At 41.0% G+C, this 11,109-nt stretch overlaps 1 long non-coding RNA gene across 2 annotated transcripts in view; it reads right to left on the reverse strand.

Annotated features, from left to right (window-relative positions):
• LOC136302030 (uncharacterized) overlaps positions 1-10,062 on the reverse strand; it is a 53,430-nt gene extending 43,368 nt beyond the window's left edge. For both annotated transcript variants that reach the window (XR_010723988.1, XR_010723987.1), the window contains exon 1: positions 9,974-10,062. This is a non-coding gene — a long non-coding RNA (uncharacterized lncRNA). The remainder of the gene's footprint in view (positions 1-9,973) is intronic.
• Positions 10,063-11,109: the final 1,047 nt, after the last annotated feature.

The following is an 11,109-nucleotide window of genomic DNA, read 5'->3' on the forward strand; positions in this document are numbered from 1 at the left end:
TTAAGGATGTGCTAAAGTCTTGCTGAACTGGAGCTCATGAGATTTCAGAGATCTTCACTCCCAATGACTTTGAGGTTAGCTGAAGTAGCCTGTTAAGTCTGTATTTCCCCAAATGACAGCATCAAGATTTTCTCCTGCTGTTTTGGTAAAAAAAAATAAGGATATCTTAGAAAACCTTTTCCTTTAGAAAGTCATCCAGTCTTAGGAGGGAACTTTCCCACTAACAGGCTTTTAAAAAAATTAGAAAAAAAACCTCCAAACACTAAAATTTTTATTTCCATGTTACCAATATGTTACAGATAGATCCATTAATGTCCATATCTCATATGTTGAGGCTTAGAGAATGCTGGAATCAGCAATGCAACAGCTTTAGCAGACATACCTTTTTAATCTCATCACTTCAAGATATTTTTAAGTTGCTCATAATTTTCATAGACTCTGTACACATAGAGATGTGCAAGTCTATTTGAGTGCAGAACCACTTTTGTACATGCAAGCCACACAGTTGCACAAACCAGGAGATAGATGCCCAAGTGGTCATTTGTATATACATAACCCAAATACAGACCAGCCTTGGCAGGAATACCTACAGCTACAAACAGTCACACTTAGCATATTTGAATGCAAATCTTGGTAATCCTTTTTTTTTTTTTTTAGATATAGGAATGTAGCGTGAAAAGGGAAATCCTGGAACTGCGAATCTATCTCCTGCAACCTTAGAAAATGTTGTGCCATACTGAGTTGATTGAGCTTCTTACTGAACTAGATACAACTCTTTTTTACCCCTCCTATTCCTTGTTAGTAAGTAATCTGTACTAATTTTCCAATCTGAATGTATTCATGTTCAGTTTTAGAACAGTTGCTTTTGAACAGTTGTTTACCTTAATCACCTCTTCTGACTTCCTCAGGCTTCCTGCTTTCATGTGTGTATGCTGAGAAAAAATTCATTTCTCTCCCCTCTCAATCTTTTTCTCTTTATGAACTAATTGGATTCGTATTTCTTCATCTGTGCAGGCACAGCCCTTAGACAGGTGTGGTGCTCAGACTGCATCACCCGAGGAACAATTCAAGCTGGCAGAGTGATTTAGTGACACTCCTGTGAGTCAACAGTTCTGCCCAACCTTTTCTGTGCCAAAAGTTGGTAGTCATCTGTCTTATGCTCTTTCCAGCAGTCACTGGCTCCTGGCTGTTTAAAGTGCTGCATTATAACTAGTGGGAAAAATAGCCCTGTAAGACAAAGATTTCATCCAAAGAGAGAATCCGTCTCTTAGAAATTGGATTATAATTTATTTTAACAATGCAATTTCTGCTCTGCAGTATGAACAGAGCACTTCACAGTGTTTCCCTGGGCTGTCATCAGATAGAAGTCTCCTGCTGCTGCCAGCACTTTGCACTATGAACACTGTTCTACGTATGCCTTTCATGTCTGTCTACTGAGTATGTTTCCTGGCTCATCTCTAGAAGACCTACATTTTCAGTTAAGCTTTCATGCCTACCCTAAATCCAACAGTATGATTGCTTGGCCCCCTGCACTCAGGATCATGTGTTGCACACCATAGCCACTACTCACCAAACAAAAATTAACATCCTGTGGTCTTTTATTATGAAGCGATTAATGCTGGAGCATGAGTCATTTTGCTGTTCCTAGTACATTTGTTTCAGCTGCCTGAAGTGTCTCATGAGGGATGGAAAGGTACTGTAACATACTTTGGGATTTTGTCTTCTGTCCCAGGGTCCCAGATGCTTTATATTCACAATAGGATATACTGTGTATGTGTCTGTCAGTCCCCAAAATGCTCATGAGCCTTATTCTTTCCTTCGTGATCAATGTAGTTTCAGCTACCACACTGGATAGGTGTTTTTATGTATTTATTATCAGCTTATTCACACATTGCTTTCTACTGGATTTGGTGAGATCATGTGTTCATGCCCCACCCAAAGGTAAAGAAATTGGATTTCTGTGTTTCAAAATCTCCGTAATTTCATCCTTTCCAGAACTAAGGTATCCCTTTCCCTGTGTATCAGAGCTCTGGTGGCAATTGCTGTAGTCTGCTTTCTTTACTTCTTACAGACTGTCTTCTAAAACCCTGCAAGGTATATTCGTGCAACACCTTACCTTGCTCTTCAGTTCTAAGAGGTGCCTAAATTCATCTCGTGTCCACTTGGGCAAACACCTTTGTTCCTCCAATGCCAGAGATAAGCAATTGGAAGTCTAGCCTGCCAGGAACACTGGCCAGCCTTCAATACCAGAATACAAGCTTTCCCTCTGTCTAGTTCCAGGTGCACTTAAAAATTAAGCAATATACAAATCCTGAACAAGGGCATCATCACCGTGCTTTGTTCATGTGAGAGGCAGTCAGACAGACACATCTGCTTTTCACTTACACCTGCCCAGTCTGGGTTGGCACAGAAGAAAAACCAAACAGCTTTACATTATCAGAAACAATCTTGTTGACTCTTTATTTTCTTTTTTTTTTTCTCCTGAAGACTTTTTACTTTTATATACGTGATATATATTTGATGTCCTCTGAATTTCAAAAACGAACAAAAAAAAAGGAAAAATACTTGTAATAATTTGCTGCGAACATTTAAGAGAGAGGGAAGCAGACTGTTGACACCAGAGTATCCCTTGGATGGTTTTTGCTGTGGGCATAAATATGTGGTGCATGGTCCAAAGGAATAATCACAGTTGCTTAGAAGTGTGTCTATGTGGACATAGTCACTATAGTTCCAGGCCTGCTTTGTTTGATAGTACTTAAAGCCTGATATATCACTTACATTTTTCTTTACTCCTTCAAATGCCTGTTTGTTGGTATCTCACCATACGCCCACTATGTGCTAACTGTCTCAAGAGTTCACAGGCTTCTGATAAGCATGTGCAGAATCTAGAAAGATAAGTTAGGCATCCTTATAAATCACTGAACTTCTTCCCACCCTTTAGTTCCTAAACACTCTACATTTTTCAGAGTGCAGCTGGAGTCTCTCAAAAGTCAACAGATGTCTAGGATCAGAAGCACAGGTTTTCTGACTGGTTCTGTGCTTGTTCCAACAGGTGTATTGTTACCTCTTCACTGCAGGACTAACAGTTCCCTCTGCCCACTGTTCCCTGGAGCTAAAGAAATTCTCTGTATCCTCACAGCCACATGTCCAGTGTGCTTCTACCTTCAGCTCACTATGAAGCAGCCTCCACCTCCTCCAATATATGCTTTGTTTGGCTTTGCATGTCGGGTGAAAGCCAGGGTTACTGTTCATCATTTTTCACATTGAGGATGTTTTGGTGTTGAACTGGAGCAAAGTCCAGCAAAGTCTACAAAGATCTGTAGTGCCCTATCTTTCTACATGGGAAACTCCAGATGTCATTCTTGTGTGACAGCTAATGGAAACTTGAATTTTTCTAATTATGGTTATTGCCTAAGATCAAGCCACAAGCATTCACACATACATAGTGCCATTCAATCTCCTAGAACAGGGTCCCTGCTCTAGCTCAGGGCTACTAATCTCTCCAATGTCTTGTTTTATTAATTTCTTGATGGCCTTTGCCTACCTATGGACTCGAGCTATTTGCATTGTAAAGTGCTTGAACTTGGTCACAATTTTGCAGTCTAACTTACTGTAACCACTGGGATAATACTAGGCCTGGCTATATAATATCATTGAAATTAGAAAGATTTCTATCCATCAAAGGAAATAGAGGAGAACCTAAAGAGTTTTACAGCAAGCACGAATGAAATTATAAGCCAGGACCATGCACAATATCAGGGGATCCCTGATATGATCTGAGTTTCATGTTAGTCTAACAGCAAAGTTGCAAGATTCATTTTCCCAAAAAAGCATGGTGGCTGCATATAGACTACTTATCCAGAGAGAACTCTGCTTTGTGCCATTGCCTATCTCACATGCAGAGATTATATGGAAAATATTTGTTGATATTGTGATAAACACCTCAACTGCTTGAACAATCATCAGCCACTGCTCCAAGCTTGACTGTGTGTGTGTGACCAGTGTAGATGTAGCCTACAGCACCCACAGAAATCTGTTCACTTTGTCATCCATGTAGCCTTGTTGCCAGCAGAATCAATATTTGTCTTTTTAGGCATTCATACTCTTTTATTTTTGTTCAGGTTGCATCTAGGTTTCTCTCTACTTTATCATTTGAGGACACAGTGTTTTACAGCCATCACATTAATTGTTTGAATCCTGGATATCCTTTATGGCATCTGGGACTTGTTTTATTCCACTGTTTCATTTCTAACTCCTCTCCTTGACTCTACAGAGACTACAAACTCTTCTGTGATGTAAAGTATAGTTGTACTTGGAAACCCATCAGTCCCAACATCTCTCCCTCTTATATTTTTTAATGTAAGTCAATAATGCTTTGTTTGATTTCAAGACCTAGTGTCTACTTTATTACCTACTTTAGGGTACCCCAGTAGGCAATAATACAAAAAAGACCATGTTCTTTAAGTGGGCCTTTTTGAACAGAGTTGGTTTCAAAGATGCTGCACTTGCAACCCAACAGCTGGGCAAAGGCTGATTTCCTCATGCTCCTCTCAAGCTCTTCTTCCTTAGAGCCTGCAGTCCTTAGACTGGGTATTAGGGAGAAATTATTTACAGCAAGAGTGGTCAAACACTGGAACAGACTTCCTAGGGAGTTGATTGATGCCCCGAGTCTATCACTGTTTAAGATGCATTTGGACAATGTTCTTAATAACATCCTTCAACTTTTGGTCAGCCTTGAAGTGCTCAGGCAGCTGGATCAGATGATCCTTGTAGGTCCCTTCCAACTGAAATATTCTATTCTGTTCTATTCTATTCCCTTTCTTAATGTTCAGCATAGGTTGTTGCGGGAAGGAAGCCACCACTTAAGATATTCTTTCACCCTCTTTCCCCTGGTAATCCATCTGGTAACAGTAAGCCAAAAAAGCCCTACCTATTCTTTCACCTCAGGTTCCAAGCTGCCTTAGAAAACCTGCAAAGAGGAAAGGGATCCTTGCTCCACTCCACTCAGACATAATTCAAGTCACAATCTAGAAACAGTTCTTTAGGTACCAGCCTTTAAACAATATCACAAAATGTCCATTGCTGAAGAAAGACATCTGCATCCTCTGGATTATGTAAAACAAACATCTGGCAGCCATGGCTTCCTCTTAGCTTTGCTGTTGTATGTAGAAAATGGAAGTCTCAGCTCCCACAACTGTCATTTGGCTTCAGCAAGCACTATGACTCCCCTTTTGTGAGAAATGAAGAATAATCTGGCTAAATCCCAGTTTCAGAGCTAGCAAACACCAAAGGTCCAGTCCCTCCTGCTGTTGCTAAAAGCTGACTTCCCACTTCCAGGGATTAACAAACTATGCAGACATTCTTAGGAACTGAAAAATCAACAGACCTCTGCTTTGCAAGCTCCATCAGAAATGAGTAAAGCTACTCCCCATTTCAATGCCATAAGCAGCAATTTTCAAAACCTTGGGTCAACAATGATATTAATATCAATCAGACTTTTGATTCTCATATTTTGAATCTTGATGCATCTCAAGTGAAGTGAAGTCTTCAGCAAAGTCTGGCCTAAGCAAATAAATACCCAAACATCCTATAATAATAAGCTAAATCCAGAGAGCTAGCACCCAGTAAAAGCAATGAAAAAGGCATCAGTGTCTGCAAGAGCTTTCTGGGGTCCCAACACTCTCAGGGAAGAATACGGCCCCGGTTCAGTCTGTATTCGCATAAATCATTCCCATACCAGAAGTCCCCGCTGAGGCTGTAACAATGCACACTGTATACACTGCCCTGCCATTGTCTCTTTTGCCTTTGCCTAGGGAAAACACACTGATTCTGCTGACAGTAAAGGCTCTGTGGCCACAGAGCTGAAAACTAGATTTTTCTCCAACACAAACAAAACTAAGTTAAAAGGGAGAGAAAACACACAGGGGAACAGTGTCTGTATCTCAGTAAAGCTATATCCTTTCTCTCCTCAACTATGCTCTGAGAGATGAAAACATAGGTAACACAGGCAATGATTACAGAGCCCTTTTAAAAAAGGAGGGCTGCACAGACGCTCTGAAAGTTTCTTTCCTGCTTTATGTGTAAAACCCCAAGATGAAACATATATCTTTGCTTTCTAAAGAGATTTATCTTATCTGTCTTATTACCTCAGGTTCCTTCAAGCCTCAAGAGGAAAAAGCTTTTTGGCTTCGTAATTAGTAGCATTCAGGCAGAAAGTGGTCATGGAGTGACATGTGAATTGCATAAAATAATTTGTACCATTGTAAGATCTCTCGATAATTGAATTATGGCTTCAAGAACCCATCTTCTACTAAAACAGTTGTCTCTGACGATCACTAAATTTTCCACCTTAAAGCAGACTTTTGGTATTTTTCCTGTAAATCCAGGTACTCCCTGTATTATTCTATGGGGGCTATCAAGCTACTACGACTACAGTAAGAGTCACAAGATTTGGTTTTTCTACCTCTCCCAGAGCATACATGCACCTCTCCCCACTAGATTTCAAGATTTTTTTTTTATCAGTATATTTATTATTTGGTCACATTTCTATGCCTTCACAGCTACTGGTAGCACAATGAATAGAAGTGCGGTCAGATCTGCTACTAGCAAAAAGGAGAATAACTGAGATGCAGCAGCTGAGGTAGTTTGTAGGGTGATTAGTGGAGGTAGAACAGGGTTTGCTTAATATACAAGTTTGCCTTTGACATTTCTCAGTGCACAGTCTGTCTCTTAAGATCAAAATTTGGTGATCTACTGCAACAATGACAATAAAGACCCTGTTAACCGCTGTTGAATCAATGGTCTTTGCACTGTATGTACAGTACAAAATACATGCATAAGCCTGGCAGCTGCTAAACTCATTGATATATAACACCAGTCCCAAAATAGTGATATTTCACTTCTGGAGCTTTATAAATTGTTAAAGAAATAAAATCTGCCTTTGGGAAATAATGTTTCTCTATGTATCATCGAATCCATTCCCTTCCTCCTCCTCTCCCTCTGAGATTAAAAAAAAAATATAGTGCTGAAGCTATTAATCATCTCTACTGGCACTGGAAACCCCTCAGAGATGTTCTTTTTGTGTCATTTCAGTAGACAGAAAGTCTAATGTACAGAGAGGTGATGCTGCTTTTTTTCTTTTTTTTTCTTTTTTTTTTTTTTTTGTGAATAGGGAGTCAGAAAAACATGTCCCTCCTTGATCTCTTCAATGTACATCAATATTTCTTTAGTCATATTAAAGTCGTTGCACACGCTCCAAGTGGTTTCAGTGAAAATCTCTGGGAAATGGAGCATGCCTGGGAATTTTTACTATCATTTTCTTGTGCAGAGAGGTGCATCTTGAAACACTATTTAAACAGTGTAAGCAATGCCAGTAATATGACTGAGTCAGTCACTCTGTCCTGAAATAAATAGGGTTTTGAAAACTCATTTGCAGAAATTCAACCTCCATTGCTTGTTTTTCACTGAATTCAGTCTCCCAGTCCGTAACTGGATAAGTAATGATCCAAGAACTAGATTTGTATGATGAAAATTCAAGTTGAGAATTTCAGTAGTTTACTTAAAGTTACTTTCCTCCTATTATTCCTGAGAGATACTTTCTTAGATGCTTTCCTGCTTTCTTAGATATTGGTCCTGGTTTTTTGCAAATGTTGATCAAGCACTTCTGAAACATCCACCCACTTCCATTTTTGAGTAATATGAACTGTCTTTTTTTCACTCACCCATCATTTCTTTAGCTTAATTTCCTTTGCTTTCACTTGAAGAAACAGAGAAAACTGGAAGAATTTTTTAGAGCTTCTGAGCTTCATATACATGAGCTTTATGTTAGAATTTCCATCAGTTACAGCAAATTCATAACCAAAAAGAGCCTTTTTCCCTCCCTCTTTTCTTCCCCCTCATTTCCAGAGGAAAAAAATACAACCCCCCAAAAAACCTAGGACAAAACTAACATTTTCTAGTAAGAGATCAGAAAACGAATTTATTCATGGAAGCAAGAAAGTAAAAAAACTGTGTAGGCTACGCGTTTTTCACTTTTAACTGTGCACAGTACAATCAAAGCAGAATTCCCAGCCATGCTGTGTTCCTTTCTGCTGCAATTGCTCTCCTCAGCAGACAGTCACCTTTAGAGGAAATGCCAAAGCATGAATGGTGTAGACCCACCTCAGCACATCACTGCAGCATCTGAAACACCCCTAGGCACTCTCAGGCACAAATACAAATTAGCTGATAGGAGTCTGAGTCCTTGAATCCTACTTGCTTAACTGACCATATGGGGAGCCTGTCAGTAACCATGGCATTACTCTGTGTGTGTAGTTAAGAGCATGGAAGTATTTTTGCAGCACTGGAACTAAAGAGGGAAAAGTATCCTGCTTTATCACAGCAAATTGTATCACTTTGATCTTAGGCATATTTAGGCCTTTGTAAGCTTTCCCTACTAATCTCTGGTTTAATAGGCACGAGCTGGATTCCTATTCCTGCGTCAGCTGAGGTAAGCACAGTCTCTGCAGAGCAGGTCTGAGAGTCTGTGAGACCCCAGAAAGGGGTGGGGGAACTCTGCAGTCACATATACGTTTTATTTTCCAACTGAGCCTTTTTCACAAATGCTCTGTCCATATACAGGCACATTCCAAGCCTGTCCTTGTCTCTGAACAGGTCCCTTCCTGCCTTCTGACACAGGTACCTGGAAATCATTTTTGCTGAAAAGTTCAAGCCTTGGTTTTCTCTGTGCTTGCCCCCATACTGAATCAGCATCTGCTACCATCACATAATACAGGTACAGACCTCATCCCAGCAAGGCCGATCGTATCATATCATCTGGCCTGGCATTTGTCTGTCACGCTGTGGCAGGGAATGTGATACCAAGCTGACAAAAAGCAGCACACGGCCCTGCCTGCAGAGCCCCTTTGTTCATCTAAGCCTCCCCTGCTGCTTTTGTAACTCCAAATGGATTTCTGATTCCCTATCTCCTGGCCTTTTCAAGCCAAATGGTTTGGTGAGATCACAAGGCAGCAGGTGCTGCTCCGCTCAACATTTGCACCTTCCAATCCAAACACACCTCTCCCCACCGACCCTTAAAATCAATCAAAGGGACTTATCAGTTTGTTTTAAGCTTTGATGTTTGTCTGGGGTTTGTTTATCTAGCAGTTTATTCCTGGGAGTATGTTCTTGACATCTTGGAGTAGGTGGTAATTAGCAACAAGGAAGAAGGGCTGAGATAAGAAGTGGAATTTGAAAGTGGTGATACTTGGTGAGGCAGCTGTGCCACATCCCCTCCTGCTTTCACCTCGACCACTGAGGAGTGCCAGAGACAGCAAAGGGGCAAACAGCAGCCACCCTGTCCTTTCAACAAACACTGCCTGGCTGTGTTGTGCTGCCTGGAGCGTTCCTCTGTGGAGAAGGAGCACATGAGGGAGCCTCTTTGGCCCTCTTGCCACGTTGCTGCCTCTTCTGCTTCACATGCACTCCTGAGGCTGCCTCTGAGGATCCCTTCTTCTTTTGTCTGAACAAACTTTCTACCTGTTAGCTTTGCTGCAAGAGCAATTGGCTTAAAAGAGGCACGAGGATGAGGCCTTGCTGCCATGTGACAAGCCATACTTCTGCTGTCTTCTACTAAGCAGCATACAGACCAAAGATGACTCAATTGCTTCTTTTATAGGAAGAATAAATGCTTCTGTATCTCTGCATTTATGGTATGGACTATATCCACGTGCAGGGGCTTATGTGGGGATGGAAACAAGCACACACATAGCCACACACCGTGCAGAGTGCCTGGTGTATTCACTCCAATACGGGCTAACTCCGTGCAGCCTCTTGCTCACTCCTCCCACCCTCCATGGGATGAAGAGGAAAATCAAGATAAAAAAGGTAAAACTCATGAGTTAAGAACAGCTTAATAATTGGAATATTATAATAATAATGACAAGTAGAGAGGGAAAGGGTAAAACCCAAGAGAAAAAGTGATGCAATCACTCACCCCACTCACTGATGCCCATCTTGTCCCTCAACAAGCGGCTCCCAGTCAATACCCTCCTGTTAATACAGTGGTCATTATGTTCTGTAGCATAGAATATCCCTTTGGCCAGTTCAGGTCAGCTGTCCTGGCCGTGCTCCCTCCTGGGTCCTTGTGCACCTGCTCGAAGGCAGAGCATGAGACCTGAAAAGTCCTTGATTTAGAGTAAGCACTACTTAGCAACAACCAAAACAACAGTGTGGTATCAACATTATTCTCATACTAAATCCAAAACACTGCACTGTGCCAGCTACTAAGAAAATTAACTATCCCAGCCCAAACCAGGACACATACACATACACACATACACACATACACAGACACAAAGAGCTGTGAGAGGCCAGAGCAAACATTTTTGCTCTGAACAGCCTTGGACTTAGCAGGTTTAAAAAATGAAGCCAGGCCTGCGCCTGGATTTTCAGATAGCCTCTATCTTTATAACCTTCTCAACAGAATTCCATACAGTAATGTAAGCCTTGAGTAAATAATATGGAAGAAAAAGCACAGTAACCTAGTCCCACACTGCATAGCCTGCAAAAGGATAGGGTAGCCCACATTGTACACATTGCATTCTCAGAAGAGAAAGGGACTCTCGCAATCATGATGCTTCTCAAGTATCCTAGAGGGCACAAAAAGATACCTATTCTCTTGTCCTGGCTTGTGGAGCACAGCCAGAGTTCAGAGAGTAGTGTAAAGCAGGAGGTCTTTAGAGGCTAGCTGAAATAAAGGCCCCTGGTCTGAGCTGGGCCACAAAGTTGCTTTCATAGGTCAGTGGGTGAACGCGAATGGATAATGAGAAGCCCACTATGTTTTGGGACAACCCAAATCATGATTTGTCTTATAAGTTGGATTTCATTTAGAACAACCAGATCATGATCAACTCCCACTTGCACTCCTCTATTTCCAGGGTGGGGACCAGTACTTTGATTCCACATTTTTATCATGTTTATTACATTTCTCAAGGCTCCAAAACACTGATGTTTCTAAAAAAGATGAGAAAGGATTTTTGATTCAAGTTTGGTTTTGTATTAGTTCTTTGGTTGGTTGGTTGGTTAGTTTTGAATGCTTTGTTGTTTGTTTGTTTGTTTTTGTTTTGGTTT

This window comes from Chamaea fasciata, unplaced genomic scaffold, assembly GCF_029207755.1.
Source record: "Chamaea fasciata isolate MVZ Bird 193981 ecotype frontalis unplaced genomic scaffold, bChaFas1.0.hap1 SCAF_1, whole genome shotgun sequence".
In the NCBI taxonomy this organism is placed as follows: domain Eukaryota; kingdom Metazoa; phylum Chordata; class Aves; order Passeriformes; family Sylviidae; genus Chamaea; species Chamaea fasciata.